General features: G+C 34.0%; 1 protein-coding gene across 1 annotated transcript in view; it reads left to right on the top strand.

Annotated features, from left to right (window-relative positions):
• Nucleotides 1-19,985, top strand: part of ZBTB20 (zinc finger and BTB domain containing 20) — a 799,945-nt gene that overhangs the window by 32,332 nt on the left and 747,628 nt on the right. The window contains exon 4 of the mRNA XM_082394692.1: nucleotides 888-11,651. The gene's annotated coding sequence lies outside the window, so the exon portion shown is untranslated. The remainder of the gene's footprint in view (nucleotides 1-887; nucleotides 11,652-19,985) is intronic.

The following is a 19,985-nucleotide window of genomic DNA, read 5'->3' as shown; positions in this document are numbered from 1 at the left end:
TGATTTAATCATATTTGACACTAAGTCAACCAAAAATAATGATCAAGAAGTCTATTTGAAATGTGGATTTATATTCACTCTCATTAAGGATGAACCTCATCCTTAGTATATGGCATGCCCTGAGAAAAATGACTGAAATAATGCATGAAAAATAATATTACAACAAACGATATAACATTTATTTGTCAGCAAATGCTGTTAGACGATGCATAGAAAACACTGAAGATTTGAAAAAATGTGTTTGAATAAATTACATAGTGTGAGAGTTTCACTGTGTTGTTAAATGAAAGTATAAGTATTTCTAATATTTCAACCAATGGTACTTGTTAGGCTCAATTTCAGTAATATGAAGAACTGTGTTTTTATGAATCACTAAAAGGATTACTGGAAAAGATACCTGCCAAGAATCAAAATGCCCTCTAAGTAAAATAATGTATTCTGAAAAAACTATGTTAACGTAGTTTTGTAGTGTTAGAGTGGTTGATGTGGTTGGAATGGAAAAAGATTTCTGGGTAAGATTACAGAGCTACTTCTGCTCATGTAATTCATTCGCTCATAATTTACAAGCAAGCTATTTTAGCAAATCAGTTCAAGTGAAAGGATACACAAGTGCTGCAGGATGTCATTGATGTGATTAATTTGTTTTTGTTTTTTTTAATAAAATCTTTAAAATGTAGTAGAAAACAGAATCAAATATAGAAGTGGAGTCTTTATGATACTTTGTAGTATGATGGAAAGTGACCATGAATTTTGTTTGTACCACTTGAGGTTCACTGTTATTCAGTGGGAGATCATTGAGAGACGATATGAAATTTGTTGCAGTTATGCATTTTTATTTTATAAAATGACAAGAGTTCTAATTTTGCTGCCCTTTTCTGTGATGACAGGTGCTCTCTAACAAATATTTCTGGAAAAAAAAGAAACATAGGGCCCCAAATAACGCTGCTTTGGACCACATCAGAGAGAAACGCAAAGGAGAAAGGGCAATTTTCCCAATTTGGCACCTACTGCCAGGTGGGCTCTGAAGAGGGGCCAGCAGAGGACTGTAGCATCTGCAAGAGCAGGTAGGAATAGGCTGCCCAGCATAGTAAGGTGGAGACTGTACAGTACTTTTTAGGTTCGGTGTGACAGCGCCTCAGATTTGATGGGGATGGAATTGCTGGAAACACACTGGGGCCCCCAAGAATTGACAGGTAAGACTTTGATAGGATGTGACGGTTCTGCTCAAGCAGGTCTAGAGAAAGTGAGAAATCCTGTGTGAAAGGAGCTCAGGAAACACACTGGGTAGTGACCAGCCAGAAAGAGCCATGTTAGGAATTCGGAATTTCACATTTTAATAAAATAAAATAAACTTAATAAAATTAATCTGGAAACAAAAGTGTAGTACATATATAACCTCAAGATAAAGGATTTCCTTTAAATTAAAAATTTAAATTAAAAATGTGAAAAAAAAAGAAATATACTTGATCTTTTTTTTTTTTTTTTAAGTAATTATACTAACAATGAGTGAGAAGATAACTGCTTTTTGAAAGATCCATAGTATGGAGAGGACATTTTCATACTGAATGTTTGTTGTTATTTCCAAATAATGTGATTTTGTTGCCAAAACCAAGGTAATTGTAAAACTCCAGTTTCTGTATAATTTAAAAACTGCACAAAAACTGTATCTGAATATTTTTTAAAACTTGAAACAGAATTTTATAACTTGTTTTACAATCCTCCAAATGAAATCTTTAAATAGATTTTTAAAATTCTTTTGTTAAAAAAATTAAAATGCTACAGGTACTTCTTAGTTTTTAAGAATGACCGATTGACATCTGGGAAGATGAAAATTTACTAGCCAAATTTCAACAAAATCTTTTACACAATTGTTGGTTGGGATTGAAAATTGAGTACTGTGATTGAAGCACAGCTAATGGTGCTCCTCTTCCATTTGGATCTACTATTTTGTGAGGCTTTTCCCCCCTCCATGACAACCATTACAGCTAAGCATCATAATAACCTGAAAGTAGTACCAGATTTTCAAATGACCGCTTCACAAAGGGTAAAACCAAACCAAGATACAAAGAATGACAAATATTTAATCACATTACTCTAAAAATTGTGTTTTTTAGTGAGAACAAAAATATTTGAAAATTGTTGATAAATGCAAAATTAAAATTTATTTAAAATATTGTTTATTTCTTGTTTACCTCATTCTTTAAAACAACTATTACTTCATATGTTCTATAATATCTATAATATGTCTATAATTTATAAATAATTGTATATATTCGAATGTGGGCTTATATTTGATCAGTGCCTAGTCAGAAAAACAGATATGACTCAAAACAGAGGGACTTTAATCCAGGGAATTGGTTGCAAAACTGTTGAAAAGTCTGGTGGAAGGAAAAGATGGTGGCAGTGTTTTTGAGCAATAAATACGTGTAGAAAGCAAGGGAAAGTTTTGTTACCCAGAGCTTGTAAGCACTGTGCTGCTGAGGCACTGGAGCACTGCTTCTGCTGTAAATGTTAGAATCACCATGGCCAGGAAGCCAGGTGACCACACTCCTACTGACACAGCAAGAGCCCAGGAGTCCACAGTTCCTCCAATGCTGTTGTATTTGCCCTGGCTGGTAGAGCTTCCAGTCACCTTTGATGGCTGCTTCTGTTCTGCAACTGTGGTACTACTGCTGCAGTCAGCAGTCCTAAGAGCCAGATCCCAAGAGCTCTGTGCTACAGAGGCTGCTGAAGCACCATTGCTGAGACTGCTGGTGCCACAAACAGAAGGAAAAAAAAAATTCTCTTTGATCTTCTGCCAGTGCATCCCATCCTGGTAAAGCAATCTGGGAAATGCAGTTTTCAGGTTCCACCGCATAAGAGCACACGGAGGAGGTGGGAATGGAGTTGAGAACCAACAGATAAATCATCTACGTAGAGTTCAAAATATTTTTACTGATGGGATGTATAATTTTTAAAAATTGGAGAATCCATTGATCTAGAGTATAGGGGTAGTAGATCATTAGTAAAACTACATCTTCCTCCAAATTTTATTAACTTGTTTTAGAAAATGGATTCTGGTCTGTTATCTAAAACAAGGGTTGTTATTCAGGAAACACACACTGGCAATAAATCATTTATTTACAACCAGTATCTGTTTTGATTGCTAGTTAACAGTAACATTTCTTATTGGTCTATGCCCATGCCTTTCCAGCTATAAATATTTTGTGTATCACCCACCACTGCCTAAAAACTGCTCTGATTTATTATTTATTTCTATACACTTATTAATTTAACTTTAAAAATAATAGTATAGTTAAAATGTAGCACCTGGAAAACTTCAGAATTTTTTAAAATTATAATATCTAACATTTTATTTTATAACATAAATATTTTATAATATTTATTATTTTGTAAAATATATTGTAAACATTCAGTTAAACTGCTACAGCACAAAGTAATTATTGAGTGGCATATTGAATTAAATGCATTTATTGGTGGAGGGAGTATAGTTAAAGAAGTTTATTTTAGGCAAAAACCACATGGATTTTATTAAAATATTAGCTTAGAGTGCTTTGCAGTTTATTTCAGTTACAAACTTTTAGATATGATTTCATACGAAGTGTGTATTGGAGTCTCAGATCATTAAATTTTGAAAATGATATCCACAATGATGATTTATTTCTTTAATAACCCTTTTCATAATTAATACAGATTTAATTATGGGCAGTGTTCTTCTCTTATTGATTACTAATAAAACTGTTTCCTGATGAGACACTTGTTTTTTTATGTTCATATTCTACATAGGTTTAAATGATGCTGGGAGTATTATCTGAGTTGTGGAAGGTCCAGTTAGTATTACATTTTAAGTGGTAAAATGTCATCAGTTTGAAATAGAGGAGGACACCACATTTAATTTAGTGATAATCCTAAATTTATAGATATTCAACATAAAGTAGAATTTGTTTTGATAATTTGATAATTTTGAAACACCTAACATAATTATCAAAATAAAATTTAATTTAATGAAATTCATTTCAAAATTTATATTTCACAAGAATCCTGTGGACGTATCTGATACATTATACCTTCTGATTTGTATATACTCTGATTAATGAGGTTTTCCTGTATTTGTTATTAATAGAAATAAAGAAGATTGAGATTTTTTGTAGGTTCTTTTCCAAAAGCTTGATATGACCTTATATATTTAAAAGGTTATGTTTGTAAGCCTATAACTTATCGGGGTTAAATGAGCTTTCTTAAAAATAAGAGATACTGTTTCCACCTATTTTGAATTGTCCCTGTGGCCTGTTGCCTCAGAGGAGTTAGCAGGCTCTTATCATGCTGACTCTATTATTAATATCTGGCTTCAATATTACTGGACAGATTGTTATTAATGTTTCCAACTCTTTAATCAAACTGGTTCCTGGTATGTTTCATCACTTTTGAAAGTTATTTATTTATATTCTGCTTTTCTTCATTATCCTTTCTTTAAATTTTATTTTGAGACAGGTATACTTTTTCTCAAATATATGTAAAATGAATATTGAAATTATTATTGGGGAATATATATACTCAAACGTGTTTCTCATCATTAGTTTTTTCCGAAAATTTCTTCCTAATCTCACCAGTTCATTACTCTAGAAAATTTTTGGAGTAATTTTGTCAAGCTCCTCCCTTTATCCCTTAAAAATGCCACTTGGATTGAGTTTAGGCCTGACTTCTACCACGTATTAGCTGCAAGACTTTGGGCCTCAGTTTCCTCATCTATAAATGAAAACATTAATATTACTTCTCTTATAATGCTGTTAGGAGGATTAAATGAGTTAGTGTATGTAACACCAAGCACAGTTTCTGATACATTATAATAGTGATAACTTTTATTATAAGAATGCATCCTTACTAATAGTAGCAACTTTTGTAGATAAGAAGAATACGGAGACAGATTTTGCATGTAGAGTCACCAAGCAGGACAGTGGGGATCTCACTAACCTGCTGGACAAACAACATCTATAGCAATTAAGATGCCTCTTTTATATCTTCTATGTAACTTTTATTTTTCCTATAGAATGCACTCTGTAGTTTGTTTCTTTTTCCTTGTGCATTGAATATAACGTGTACATATGGATAAATTATTATGTAAGTGTTGAAACTTTAAAGACGGTTGCTAACACTGTTCTAGATTGTTTAGGAGAGAAGATTGAGCAGGGAGCAGAAAAAGTTAATGTAGGATATATACCTAATACATTTTTCTAGAGCCAGGGAGATATTGAGAATGACATTTTTATGTTTTTTAATTCTTTGATTCAAAATTTATTGATTGTGCCACAAAAGAACTCTCCTCCCCTAAATTTCTGAAGATACTCATATCATTTAAGATCAGTTTATAGAGGTAGCAACAACAGTAATAGTCATAATAAGCTTGTAATTCAGACATTAATCTCTGTGCCTCTTTTCCACATGGCCATATTTCTCCTGTGTGTTTATGGAAAAAAAAGGTGATTGACTCATGCCCATATCTGAGTCATTCTATGTTAAAGATACTTTTGACTTTTTACTATTCACTATTCGCCATTTACTGGCCACTATTCAAAGTGCCACTGGTCACTCTATGCAACTCCTGGAGTATTTTCTGTCTCAGTTAAGAAGCTTCTATGTTTGCAAAGGCTACAGCATAGGAGTGAACGTATGGCAGTACTTTATTTTTCCATCTTTTTATTCCTTATTATACTATTAAATGGGGTTGTAGAATATACCAAGCTTTCCAGGTTTGGAGAGAAGAAGAATATTTGCATCGCAAAAAATGCAAACCTCTTAGAATTTAATATTAGGTGTCACTCTTTTTAAAAAAATCTGTGGCCACCTTGACATTGGGGAATTTCTCACTGCCCCCCTCTTTCCTGTCATTCTCCTCTCTTCCTCCTCTCTTCTATGCTCCCCTACCTTCAAATTATTATTAATTTCTTTTGCAGCACACTTTAAACACACAAGAAGAATTATTCAGGTCCCACTCTTTGACCCTAACCAGCTTAAAAGGTATTTTTCTCAAAGGATATGGTTCTATTCCTATGAGGCACTCTAAGGCCAATTTCAGACTTATACTTGAACACTTATGTTGTAGATGTGAAAGAAAAAATGGATGAACAAAATGTAAAGGGAAGCTGAGTTTTTTTCTCAGAGATGAGTTAAAATTCTGCTAGCTATAGGACAATACCTTTTTTATTCAACATTTTATTATGAAAATTTTCAGACACAGAAAAGTTGAAGAGTATTACTTTTTTTGTCTACTGTAACCATTTTTGTTTTTTCCAAGATCTTTTTTCCCCAAGATCTTAAAGTAAGAATACATTCTATATGTGATTTAATGTGTTAAAATACTATCTATAGGTTGTTTATATCATCCTTGCAACTCAAATTTATTAAAGTTTTTAATTAGCCAAGTTTTATAAATCCCATATATTGCTTTGTTTGTTCATTTGTTCAATCATTCATTCATTTGTTTATTCATTCATTCAAGAAAACTTTATTGAGCTTCACCCATATTCCAGGTGTTCTGCAAGGTGTTAGGCTGACAAAACTTAATAAGTAGAACCTCTGTTCTAGGAGGTTCCTTCAGTCTGGTGGAGAAGGGAGGTATATTAAAGGATAGATGTCTACAGCACTGCAAAGTGTATAATAAAGGTACTCCCAGTGATGCAGTTTACATGGAATGCTTTGTTTTTGTTTTAAAATTAAATATTTGTTGACTAGAATTGACATTAGATATGCATCTCTTCCCATATAAGGGTCATACTACTGACCTACCACTAGTAAACTATGATTTATCTATAATCTCTTCTGTTTTTTCTTGGTACTGATGAGATACAATTTTAAGACAGATGACCAAGATTAAGGATTAAGGATCATTATCTAATTAGGCCAGATAGAATTGACTTTATGATGGTGGCCTCAGTACTTAGTGACACTTACTCATTTTGACCCACTAATCCAGACTTTGCTTTTCTACCCACGTACTAGGGCTAAAGGTCTTGTTCTGTCCATCATTGCAACATGACTCTTATTTTCACTCCTCCCCCTTCTTTTTCTTTTTAATCTGTGCAATAAAAGTATCTTTTGGGAATGTTCTTGTGAACAATCTTAAACTGTCCCAACATTTTTTCCTGTTTAACCTCACGTAATATAAAAACATTAATGATGCCTGAGAAAGGACTTGGCAAAAGTATACTTGGGATAGGGGTAAATGGTTTTGAATTTAGCTGACTTTCTTTTCAAAATTAAAGAAGTATCACCCTTCATGTACATGTGGAAGTATTCATTTGCCAAGTCAACAGTCTCTGATCAAAGTACATTGTAACCCTAAAATTAATGAAATTTTATGCTCCAGGGCAATAGGTATCACGGATTTCCACAATCATTTAAGAAGTACATGTGCTGTGTACTTGTAGAAGACACTTTACTAGGCACCTGGGGGACAATGGACAAAATTAACTCAATGGGTCTATAAACCACACTGTTAGAGAAAAAACTATCTCCAATCTAACCCCAGTACCTCCTCCTGCTACACACACACACACAGGCACACACACCTTTCATAAGCCACATTTTAAATTTAGGTATTTATATTTATTTTGTTTAATTTCATTTTTAGCTTTTTGATGGAAGTACAGGAAGTTTAAGGCACTGCATTACATGGGATATTACATTAAATAGTGGCAAGATTATTTGCTTGGGCTAATATTGTTCGCATGCCTGTCCCCCACCAGCCTGTGAAGTCTTCACAAGCAGAAACTACACCATATGTTTTATTTTCACTTTTCACCCTCAAGTATAGTGTATGGCACATAGTGGGCACAAAATACATGTTTAATTAATGCACAAAGATCAGAGCAGATAAATTTTCTCGCAGAATGAGACATTAGTATAAAAGTCTTGAGAATATATCTCTAAATAATTTAACGTTAAAACCAACTGCGTAAAAATCATAGGATGATATTATTCAGCATCTCTTACAAATCATTTATAATTAAATCCTTGTTTTTTTCCATGCCTTTCTCAGGCTATGGAAAACAAGAATTTTTAAAATTGTATTTTATTTATTATTTATTTTGTTCTTTAAATAATTACTTGCATTTGTATTTGATACTTGAACTAGGGAACGGTTAAGAACTGTGTAGTTTTTTTGTTTTTTTGTTTTTCTTTTTTAAACACAGGGTATTCAGGAGACTAATGTATGGGAACTACATATAGTGCAAGTAGGCTTTATGAATTGATAGCCTTATTGGTTACAAGTTATTTTCCACTTCAAGCAAATGGTTGCACATATTTATGGACATTTGGAAACAGGCGATTGAATGGATTATGTAAACTTTTAAATAGACTCTTAAACCAAATGTATTGAGAGTTCTGGGTGTAAATTAGAAGAGCAAATTTGCTATATTAGTAAACAAGTTAGGAGGAATCATCAGGATATATTGGATTTGACTCATAAGCGCAGATTCTTATGCCTAGATGAGGCCTGAGCTAGAATTAGATATTGGGAGACAATATGGTGTAGGGATTAAGCACATGATCTCTAAACCAGACAGGCTGGATTCAAATCTCATTACTGCTGTGCTGTGTGATCTTGGGCGAATCACTTAACCTCTCTGTTTCTTCACTGGGAAAATTAAAAACAATCCCTACCTCACAGAGTCATTATTAGGATTTAATGAGTTAATAAATGGGAAGTACTTAGAGGAGTTCCTGGCACATAGTAGGACTTAAGCATTAGCTATCATAATCATTATTATGTTAACCAGTTCAATTCCTTCCTTTCAAATTTGATTTAATTTATTATATGAAGCTGAGGATGGCTACATGACTTGCCCAGGTTACACAAACTACACATGGTGACAGTAGGACCAAAACCAGTTCTTAACTCCAACTTTAGGATGTTGCTACAGGATGAAACTGCCCCATGGCATATCAACATATGAAACAATTTAATTTAATAACTTTATAACTTCAGAGTCTGATAGTCAGTTAGGATTATTGCTTCATGTGGTGCTATGGTTAATTTAATACGTGGATCTCGAGTTCTAGCAGGGAAAGTGTATCTTGAACTCCAGAAAGTACTAAGAATATGTCACTTACTGTGCTTGGAATCTAGTAAAGTATGCAGATACAGAGAAAGTGTTGAGATGTTGTGCATTTTTCACTAAGCCAAAATATTTGTTTTTCTTTTTTAAATTCAACTAACTGGTTTTTCTTTAGAAAAGGTGAATAGCCCTCATGGTCCTTTACATTCCTTTTGACTCCTGCTGGTAGAAATCAAATACTGTCTTCTTATTCTCCTTGTGTTAAAGCAAACTAGACAAAACAAAAATACCTAGAACCCTATTTTAAAAAGTCAGGACATACTAATATATAATTCAAATCAGTCTGTCAAACTGTGCAGCTTGTGTGCTTTTTTAAGTGGCATTTTTCTTCATACATTTGAACAAAGCTTCAGAGAAACAATAGGGCAATAGTAGAAAAACAGAACTGCCTGACTGAGCAGTAAGGGGTGAGATGCATGCTGGTACCTTAGGCACACTAAGTGAGTCTTAGAAAGGTTTTTCTCAAGACATGTGACCAAAAGTGGGGGGCTGTAACCTCCCCTTTCACGTGTGTCTGCCCCCTCTTTATTAAGCAGCCACCCTTGAGAGGGGTATAGCACTACTGCAGTACCAGAGAATTAGAACTGGTGGTTTACAGTGAGAGTGGAGGGTCTGGAGTCTTGGTTTCTTGCTAGAATTTTCCTAGGACAGTGTGCATGTGTGGCCAGACATCACGTTTTAATTTCTGTGCTATGGGTTATTTACTCTTATAATAGCTAAAACAATATTGATCTCGGTTCTGAACATGACCCAAGATTTAACTGACATTCTAAAAGATTCTTGTGAATCAGATGAAGATAGAGTTAATCTGTAAGTTGTATATTGAAGTAATTAAGTTATTCATTTTATTAATTGAAAACTGACTTTTAAACAAAGGAATTGATACTTATATACTGAAGTAGTTTTGTTTATGCAAAGGAACACATCCTAATTTTTGAAGCATGGTGAAACACTAAACCATGTAAAAAGGATGATTTTACAATGAATGTACTTAATTATTGGTGCCCAAATGCAGGGTTTGAACGGGTCAGAATCAGTCATTTTTTCATTTTTATGTAAATTTTCTTTAGAATATTTAACCTGTATTGTAATGTTTCTAAGTCCCATCTAAATGACACACAGCCAAACTGTATAGAAATATTTTAAGGAAGGTGGCTGTCTAGGTAGACAGGCAGAGTCTAGTTTAAAAAAATTGGGGGACAAGGAGAAGGGCTTGAAACTAGTTCTGTTTTCTGATCTTTGTAATTCCATAGCTGCAAATGTATCACTTATGAAATAAGAAAAGGCATGGGGGAAGGGGTGGGGAAACACGTGATGGGGTAAGGAGTGCAATATCAGCATTATTTTGGTTCTAGCATGTAGACAAAAAAACGGTTAGAGGCATTAGACAAAGAAAAACAGTTTTTTTTTTTTTTCTTTTAAGGAAGCATTGATTATTTTTATTTTTTCCTCCTAATAAAAGAACAAGGGAGTTCTGCTGTGGTTTCAGATCCATATTCTATGAAATCTTGTCCTGCTTGTGATGGAAGCTCCTTGTGGGATTTATTTCTATTGTTGTAACACTATGTACTGTATGCATTGCACCTGTTCACACAGAGTACATTGCATTGTGGTGTTTTTTTACAGAGAGATGCTTCAAATAAGAAACCAATCTGCCTTCTTCTAGAGTACCAATCTATTAGTTACTTAATTAAACTTAATTCTGCTTTTGTCTGCAATGTTGCTTATGGTCTTGATTTATTTACTGAGCAATGATTTCTTCTTTGCAGTTATCAGTTTTGTCTGAGATCAGTTTTCCTATTGTATGGAGTCTGTTTTTTTCAGAGCCTCCTTTAAGACTGCTCTGACTTTAAAATCATTACTAGGCTTTTGTCAGAGCAGATTTGTTGACACTCTTTTCACATTAAAAAAAATAAATTTAAAAGATTGCACAAATAAGCTATGTATTTCACTATTTCCTGCTAATATGCAAAAAATGTATTTATGATAATTACATGTACTGTGTGCCAGAACTGAAACAATACATTCCTCATAATGGAGCATAAATAAAGAAGGTGGAGCCAGCTGCTCTTAAACTGTTTATTTGCAAGCAGTAATGATATAGAGAATATACCTTTTTCACTCTGTTAGTCTGGCAATACTGAACCTGTTGCTGCATTAGACGAGTTGCATTTTGCTGGATAGGGGAAGGAAGGCTGTCTGCTGTCTGGTAGGAGGGCTTTGTCTGTGCCTTTCTCTCTCTGTTTCTTTCTGTTTTTCTTTCTCTCTCTCTCTCCTTTTCTCTCTCTCTCTCTCTCTCTCTCACTCGCTTGCTCTGTCTCTGTCTCTCTCTCCCTCTCTGCCCCCCACCCCCTGCCTTGCTCTCTCTCTCTTCCCGTCTCTGTGGTTTGTAAGGTAGGTTGCAGTGTGTGTATATACACAACATCAAGAGCAGGAAAATGGACTCATTAGGGAGGCAGGCAGTCATTACCACTCACACTGTACTTCCAGGGAGACACCGATTATGAGAAGAGAAACTCAGCGCTGGGGAAGAAGGTAGGGCAGACAACTTTCAAAAAAAAAATCCTGCTTCCTCAATCCCCCCTCTACCTATCATCTCCTTTAGCCCCCAGTGCTTTTATTCTTTCTCCCTTGAATTTTAATTTCTAGATTTAAGTTTGACAGAGGTATTGCTAGCTTAAAATTTAGAACATCTATAGGAGGCCTATCCTCTACTAATTTTCTTCCGACTTATTTAAGGGTGTGCCCTTGTAATTCAGTTTAATTACTTTTAAAATAATTACAAACAAACCTATTTTTCTTACTAAAGTCCCAAATAAATCAGTATCTTTCACTCTTTTAAAACAGACCCCTCGTATGTTTGTCAGTCTCTTTGCTTTTCTTGTCTGTTTATGCAGTTCCATCTGTCTGTCTATATATCATGTTGTCCTTATTTATTGCTAACTGGGTTTTGTTAGTAATGTGCCAATGAGTTTTAGCTGCAGTGACAGCCTGGGTATTACTAAAGTGAGACTCTTGTTCTTTGTTTTACATTGAAGTTTAAAGTCCATATTTACAGTTTAAATCCTCGAAGCAGGTTGAATACTTTTTGCCAGTATGTTTTTTGGATGGCATTGGCCATAAGGTGAGGGGTTGTCACTGAGGGTGGGTATAAATCTAGTAATTATTTTTATTATTACATACTCTTCTATACTACATGTGGGGGGTATTCTGAAAGGAATAAGCTACTCTGTTTTGTAACTTGTATTTTGCAGATGGACTTTTACATTTGTAGGGATATCACTGTGGTTAGTAAGATTGCAAACTTTCTTAACAAGCAGTTTTTATCCTAGGACAGTTTCCTTTCAGTATGTTACTGTTTATTTATGCTTGGGGAGGGAGAAGTGGGGGGCTGGCCGTCTTTTTACAAAGTGGAAGCTATGAAGTGTATCAGGCCATCTTATGCAACAACTGTAAGTATTCATTTAACATTTCGAGAACTATAAATAATGCACTTGTTATTTCAAACATAGTTTTGAGGTGCTTTCTTTTTCCTTTATTATTTATTTTTCTTTTTTATGGTGGGAAAAGTTGCATTCACAACTAGGTGACATTGTTGAAGAGTTTTCCCAGAACAGTGTTCTTCAAAATTCAAAGAAGTAGTTAAATAGGTCCATTTGAAATGGTCTCCTTAGTGGAGTTTTATTTGGATTTGTCCAAAAGTAAAACTGTTGTTCCTTTGATAAAAATTAAGTCAGGTGGTAAGATACGCAAATGTTTTCAGCATACACATTAAGCAGTGATAGAAAATGGATGCTAATCTATAGAGATCTTTGATAATAACAATCACCTTTTTCATAATAAATTATTTATTTAATAGAAGTGGCAGACTTTCTTTTTTTTCTTTCTTTCTTTTTTTATATTCCATTAGGCCTCTCTGACAACACAAAGAAGTCCATAAAGCAATATTCTTAACCCACCTGGGACGCCAGAGCAGATTCCCAAACACATTCTCAAGGTTCAAGCCTAGTAAAATGTTTATTAAAAATCCATTATTCCAAGAGGGTGGTGAACTTTTGCTGCTAAAAGTCTTTTTTTCCTTTCTTTTAAAAAATTTATTCAGAGACTTTTAATTTGCTTATATTACCTAAACTTTTAATTTGCTTATATTACCTAAACTGGAAGGCCAGCTTTGACCAAGAGTAGTACAGATGCTAAGTATACTCAGTCAGGGCCTGTCAGGGATTTTTTTAACCCTGAAGGTCTAAAGGGGAACTGTGGGGGGAATCTGTTGAAAGTGTATGTTCATATGGTATGCAATATATGGTGTTTCAAATGTGATTTTCTCCATTTCATACTCTTTGACCCAAACATTTGTTTTAAAACTAATATGTCAAAACTGTGCATGTCTCATGCACCTGTCATTTTCTATATTAATATTATGAGAACTACCAAAAATTCTACCCTTTTTTCAAAAGAAATCTTTAATATATCTCTTGACCAATAATTTTTTTTTTCTGTACACATGTATGTGAGGAGATATCTGTGTGCATGTATGTATGTTTATGTACATATTCTCATACATGTGTGGATAAAAAAATCACAGATTCCTTGTGGATATGACATCTTAAAATTTCATGTTAAGCATGTTTATGTTAATTAGAAGCAAACAAAAAACAGAGAGGTTTTTAAGAGAAGATGAAAATTTCCTTTAACCTTCTAGAAAGAATAAAAGAGTAAACATTTAGTCATTTTTATGGTTGGCTTGATTTTTAGAATGTGTATATGTTTTCTTTTGCATTATAATTCTTAGCCTTCAGTAGATTTAAAATATTTTTAGTATGAAAAATAATCTTAGCCTTTTCTGGGAGGGACTGTCACAATCTAAATACAGCAGGACATTATAAAATGTGCATAAGTAAACTCAAAACCAGAGTATTCTGCTATATAGGGATTTGGAAAGCTGAAAGGCTTGCATCACAGGAGGGCTATAGAGTGCCAGAAGAATTCATTAACCAGCCTTGCTGGTTATGGTGGGCTTTTCCTATCAGCACATGAAATCTGCCTATTGAAAGCCCTGGAGTCTTGGTCAGGTCACAGTGTGTTTCGTTTTAATGTTGGAGCAGACAGTTATCTAACACACCCACATGAGGAAGTGCTCTAAAGCAGTTATTTCATGCCTTGCCATGCCCTGTAGCTAAAACAATTTGGTACTGAGTGATGTGTGTGTACTTTTAAACTCCTATCCGATGAAAATCAGCTATGGCTCCTTGAAAAGGACCAAAACAGTGGAATGCAAGACAGTGTAATTCAAATGCTAAGCACATGCTGGTTTAAACTTTTTTTCTTTAAGGGGAAAATCACTATGATTATTTTTAATGTAAAGACTGTATAGTAATTTCTTGGATTTTACTCATTAAGATTTCAAAACTTGCGGATAGTTTCCTTCTTCATATTTTTCTCCAGAAGCCTACATTCATCAAAAGGATAGCAGCTGCATACTTTCCCCTGAAATGTGAACAAATAAATGGTATTCCTGTTTATTTATCTATTTTTGAATTTTAATGATTAGTCCTTGTGCTAATTAACAAATTCCCGTATTCATAAAATCTGGCACTTTATAAATATCCAATTGTGTGATTATCTACACATGTTCTGGCTTTCTATAAATATAGAAATTATCAGTGGATGTGTTCATGAACTTGCCCAAGCTTGAGTAGCAGCTAGTCATGCTGCCACATAGGAGCCAAGTTTGAACCCTGAGCAAATGCGTTGCCCCAGGGTCTTGCAAGGTGTGTGGAAGCAGCATCTGGCTGATGGCTAACTAGTGACCCTTGCTGGCAAAGGAAGGACTGATGCTGACATTCTTTGAATGCCACTAGTTCCAGCCTTTTTCAGTCCCAAGGGTGCTTTCTTTAGGTCTAAAAGTTGATAATGGATATTAGAGCTGACTTGTCTTGGAGGCCACTTTAGAACTATATTTTAACAAACTACATTTTTCAATGGAAAATACACTTTATTAAACTTTTACAAAAGAATAAACTAGTATGTTCATCCTAAGGTCCGTAGCCAGTGAAAATCTAATAAGCATGAAAAGTTGCATAGTGCTGAAAAAAAACCTAAATATTTCCATTTACATGGCCATGTGACTATCGCAAGCACATAGAAATCATCTATTGCTTACATAGTAATAGTTCACCCTACATCAAGAACAATAAACACTAGCAGTTGAACAAATGTGTACATGCAAAAGTTATTCTTAAATTAGAAATCAACCCTTTTATATGATTTTTTTTTTATGTTGTATAAGCCATTTTGGTTAGCTTATGCAATCACTAGGTATTATTTACAGTGTTACTACAGTCAGCATTGGCCATTTGATTTCTTTGCTCCAAACTTTCAAATCAGATATACAATTCCTAGGTTATTTGGCAAAACCAGAAATTTGCAATTTTCTTGAAAACCTATGTTTCATGCATTTCCATTGCTTAAGTAATTTCTAGCATTTTGCAGAATCCTCAGGGATTATAGCAATGCCAAATAACTAACAAAATCCTTTTAATTCTTTACCAAAAACCCAAGGGCAATATCTATATCCTAGAATTTCTAGAGAAAGCCTGAATTCATATGTTTTTCTGTAACATAGATATTATACATTTAATCATCAAATAACATTGATGCCAATTATGTTTAATGTATCAAAATATATTCCTTGAGCTCTATTACTTCTAATTTCAACATAGGCAATCTTTTGAGATTGTGGGAAGAAATAATACCATCTATTATTACTATCGTGTATCTGTAACCACTACAGCAGATGTTGGAAACAACATTCAAGGGCCTATAAGAAAAAAGGGCTTTTCTGCCACTCTAGCTGTTCAACTGTAATAATGAATAAGTGGCCTGCTATTTCTGCACTAAACTGTGGAAAAATTATGCTTGACTTTGGCTTCATAACCTCTCTTCTACTCCAGGATCAAGCCTTTTTGTGATTCTACAGTTAACTTGAAAGTAATCAGCTTGAGGACGTGGACCTTGCCTTTCTGGAATCTTTTGACACTCAATTGAAACTTCAGCTCGGGGTGTTCTGTAGTTCAGTTAACCAAAGCAACCCTTATATAACTGCTTTAACTTTGGGAAAGTTAGTTGCTGACTTCCAAGTGAGTATACTGATATAGGAGCAAGGGCTGAATTCATTGATCCATCTAGTTACCAGATGGAAACTGCAGATATTATTACTAATTTCTGAATATTAAGTCTTAACCTTTGAAACTTTGATGGGGAAGGTGGTAATTATAGCATAATGTGTTTATCTTCTTGATAGTAAAAGTAATTTTGCCACTGCATAATTCTGTCATGAGGTATGATGAATTTAACATACATATTACACATTATGCATTTAAAACGTTAAGAATTTATTTGAAAGCTTTTCATATTAAATAACTAATGTAAGGATTTGCGTTCAACAAATATAAAACTATTTAATGGAGCTTGGGGATTTTGGAAATTAAAAAGATGTCCAATAAATTGAAACTAAAAATGATAATTATTAATCTTATACATAATAGTATTATTTTGTTTTTTAGAAATTTGTCATCTAAACTTTTTTTTAAACCATATTTGAATTTAAATTATTTAAAATTTAATTCTCTCTAATGTTTAGAAGGCTTTAGTTTTTTACTAAATGAGCCTGGATATTTGCTATTTTTTCCTTTCCTTTCAGAAATGTTCTGTGAATTACTGTTGTAATCAAATTATGATTTGTTGTTGGCAAATTCCTTTTATAGTATGAGCTTCTTTCCAGTAAATGAAATGCAAGTAGGAGAAAATTAAAGTAATATTGTCAGTTTGCTCAGGTACCAAATTAAAACTTAGTAAAAAAAACAAAACAAAACAAAATCTATTACTAGCAGAAAACTATGAATGTCCTAGGCTATGTAGTTTTTCTGGTAGATAGTATGTATGTATATAAAAACTGTATGGTTATTATTAAAAACAAACAAAACCCCCTTATTTAGACACCAGGACATTTAAACAGTGAGAATATGGTCCTCTCTTTTATTGTTTAAATAGGAACTAGGTAATATAGTCTAAGGGGTGGCTTTATACTGTTGGGTTTGTTGTTATTTTTGTTATTGTTGTTTTTAAAAACTGGACATACTAAAATTCTTTTTGGCCCAGTAAATGTACTTTGGGTTTGAACATATTTACTAATATTTCCATCTTCTTGGCTGTTTGCACTTATCACCCCAGATTGGGCAAGAAGAGTTGGAATAGTTCTTACTTTTTCTATTTCCTCAAATCAACAAAAATCTTTATCCCTTCACCTTGTCTCTAGATGGGAGGAGAATAGAGATGATTAAGAAGCAAATGGAGATAAGAATATAAGTAAAGCTGAGGGTGGAGAGAGTGGGGGCTTTTGAAGCTTCTAAATGTGTAAGTCTAATGAAAGAAAAAGACTTTCTCCCCAACCCTCAATAAAAGCCATCTAATCTGTTGGACACAGCATTCTCTTCTGCCTATGACTGTTTAAAACAGATCTACCTAAATTCTCCCTCCACTCCAAGACAGAATCCAGTGGTACTGCCAAGGAAGATCATAAGATCATAACGAATCACATTTCTAATACATTCACTGCCAGGTTTTCTTCATACCTTTTTCCTTTTAAGCCTTGGGTTTGGAGTTGTGAGCAGATTTTCATAGTTGGTGGACAGCTTTCATTTGTTTTGATAAGAAGCCTTCCCAGCAAAGCATTCCCAAGGCATGCCACAGAACAGCATCATGATTTTAATTAAAATGGATGAAATGATCGACTGAAAAGTTTGTCTGTGTGTGTGTATGCACGTGCGTGTGTGTTTCCTCTCTTAAAATAAAATGTTAAATACTTTTTATATGAAACAAAACAAAAACAACTCTAAACTTCCTATCAGTCTGAAAGGATTCAGATTTCTTTTTAGAGTGGCTTTCTGAAACCATTTTTGTATAGTGGTTTGGACCAGCACGTTCTATTCCATTCCCTTCCCACTTGCTGCTTTGTTTTTTAAATGTTAAATGAATGTGAATAATTCCTTAGTTTAAAAAAGAGCATGTTTTTATAATAGGCTCAGAATATACCCATGAATATAAAGATGTGCTAGGACTTATAAACAATCCTATCAACTTAGCATGAAAATACATGAATGAAAGTTTTAGAAACTAATTTTTTTCCTAGTATGTTGAGAGAAACCCTATGGTGTGGTAAACAAACCAAACCAAACCAACCAGCCAACCAACCAAACAAAAAACAGTGCCTTGGAGAACAGGAGGCATTAACTAATGCCAAAAAGGATTTAAAGTGGTTAAATTTGGAGGCCTAGTCCTAACTGACTATATGACTTCGAATAAATCATAATCTCTCTGTTCCTCAGTTTCCTTGCCTGTAAAATGAAGGGAAAATCTCTTTTTTAGATTTTCTTTTATCTTAAAGATTGTGTGCTTTTATTATAAATAGCTATATATATATATATATATATATATATATATATATATATGTAATTCTGTTTGCATTTTCTACCTATAAATCACAAATGTATGGAGAAAAGTTTAGGTTGGTAATGATGGAAGAATAAAGGGAATTTAGGTGATCTGAGAGACCACACACGTACTTTAATTTTTTGGTTGTTGTTGTCCTCAGTATATATCACAGTATATTATTGGGTCTATTTAATAATTCAATGAATGCAATAAACCAAAAGTTGTCATTTGTCAGACAAAGTGACATAATTGCCTATTGGTGGTTTGGTAAAAGGGCTACTTTTTTTTTTTTTTTAATCTGTGCATTATTTATTTTTTTGAACACTTTTTTTTAAAATTTAAGTTTAGTTAACTTACAATATTATATTATCAATAGTTTCAGGTGTACAACATAGTGATTCAATATTTTATAGAATAAAGACCTATTAAAAAAAATAATAAAATAAAATAATGCACAGGGCTTCCTTGGCGGTCCAGTGGTTAAGACTCCACGATTCCTCTTCAGGGGGCGCCAGTTCAATCCCTAGTCGGGGAACTAAGATCCTACATGCCACGCTGTGCAGCCAGAGAAAAAAAATTTAGAAAAAGGATAATATGGGAAAAGAATCTGAAAAAGAGTGGATATATGTATATGTATAACTGATTCACTTTGCTGTACAGCAGAAAGTAACACAACATTGTAAATCAACTATACTCCAATAAAAAGGGCTACTTTTAACTGAATGAAGCACAACATGGTTACTAAGGCTCCATTCCTCCCCACTGGCCACTAGGTGGAGAGGTGGTCCATGCCCATGGCCTTGCCCATAGTAAACAGCTCACTTCCAACTTTCTATTGGCAAAGCTGTGCTATATGTGTTTGGATGAGTCTGTGAACACACACATGACATTTTGCAGAAACCATCAGAGAATATGTTCTTTTCTATACAGGCATGATGTGATAGTCGTGAAATGCAAAATGATTTGCTCCTTCTTTGGCCACTATTAATGCTGGTAGACCTAGGAGAAGGCCAGTATTACAACTCTGGTTTTAGTTGTCGCAGTAGGGCCTCTTGCCTCTTTCCAATTTGTCCATTTTGAAAGGGTCCTCAAATAAATGTCAGCACGACAGTGCCACCTTGTGTCCCTATTGCTGTGAGAGTATCTGATGCATGACAGTGAAAAGGAAAGAACAGGATATTTGCAAAAATTGGGCAAATTGTTTCAAGCTCTGATTTTGCAGTAGCTGCACGAAAATCTATGTTTTAGTGTATTTGGCAATTCTTACTACCCAAAGAGAAGTTAGGATGTGTCCACTTTACCCCTTCTCTCATTCCAGTGTATATTAAAAATACTTTAAAAATTCCAGGCACAAACAGGGATGCATTCAATTTAGAG

The sequence above is a fragment of the Balaenoptera borealis genome, assembly GCF_965194805.1.
Source record: "Balaenoptera borealis genome assembly, chromosome: 5".
Lineage (NCBI taxonomy): Eukaryota > Metazoa > Chordata > Mammalia > Artiodactyla > Balaenopteridae > Balaenoptera > Balaenoptera borealis.
The sequence above is the reverse complement of the archived record's forward strand: the minus strand, read 5'-3'. Positions and strand labels throughout refer to the sequence as shown.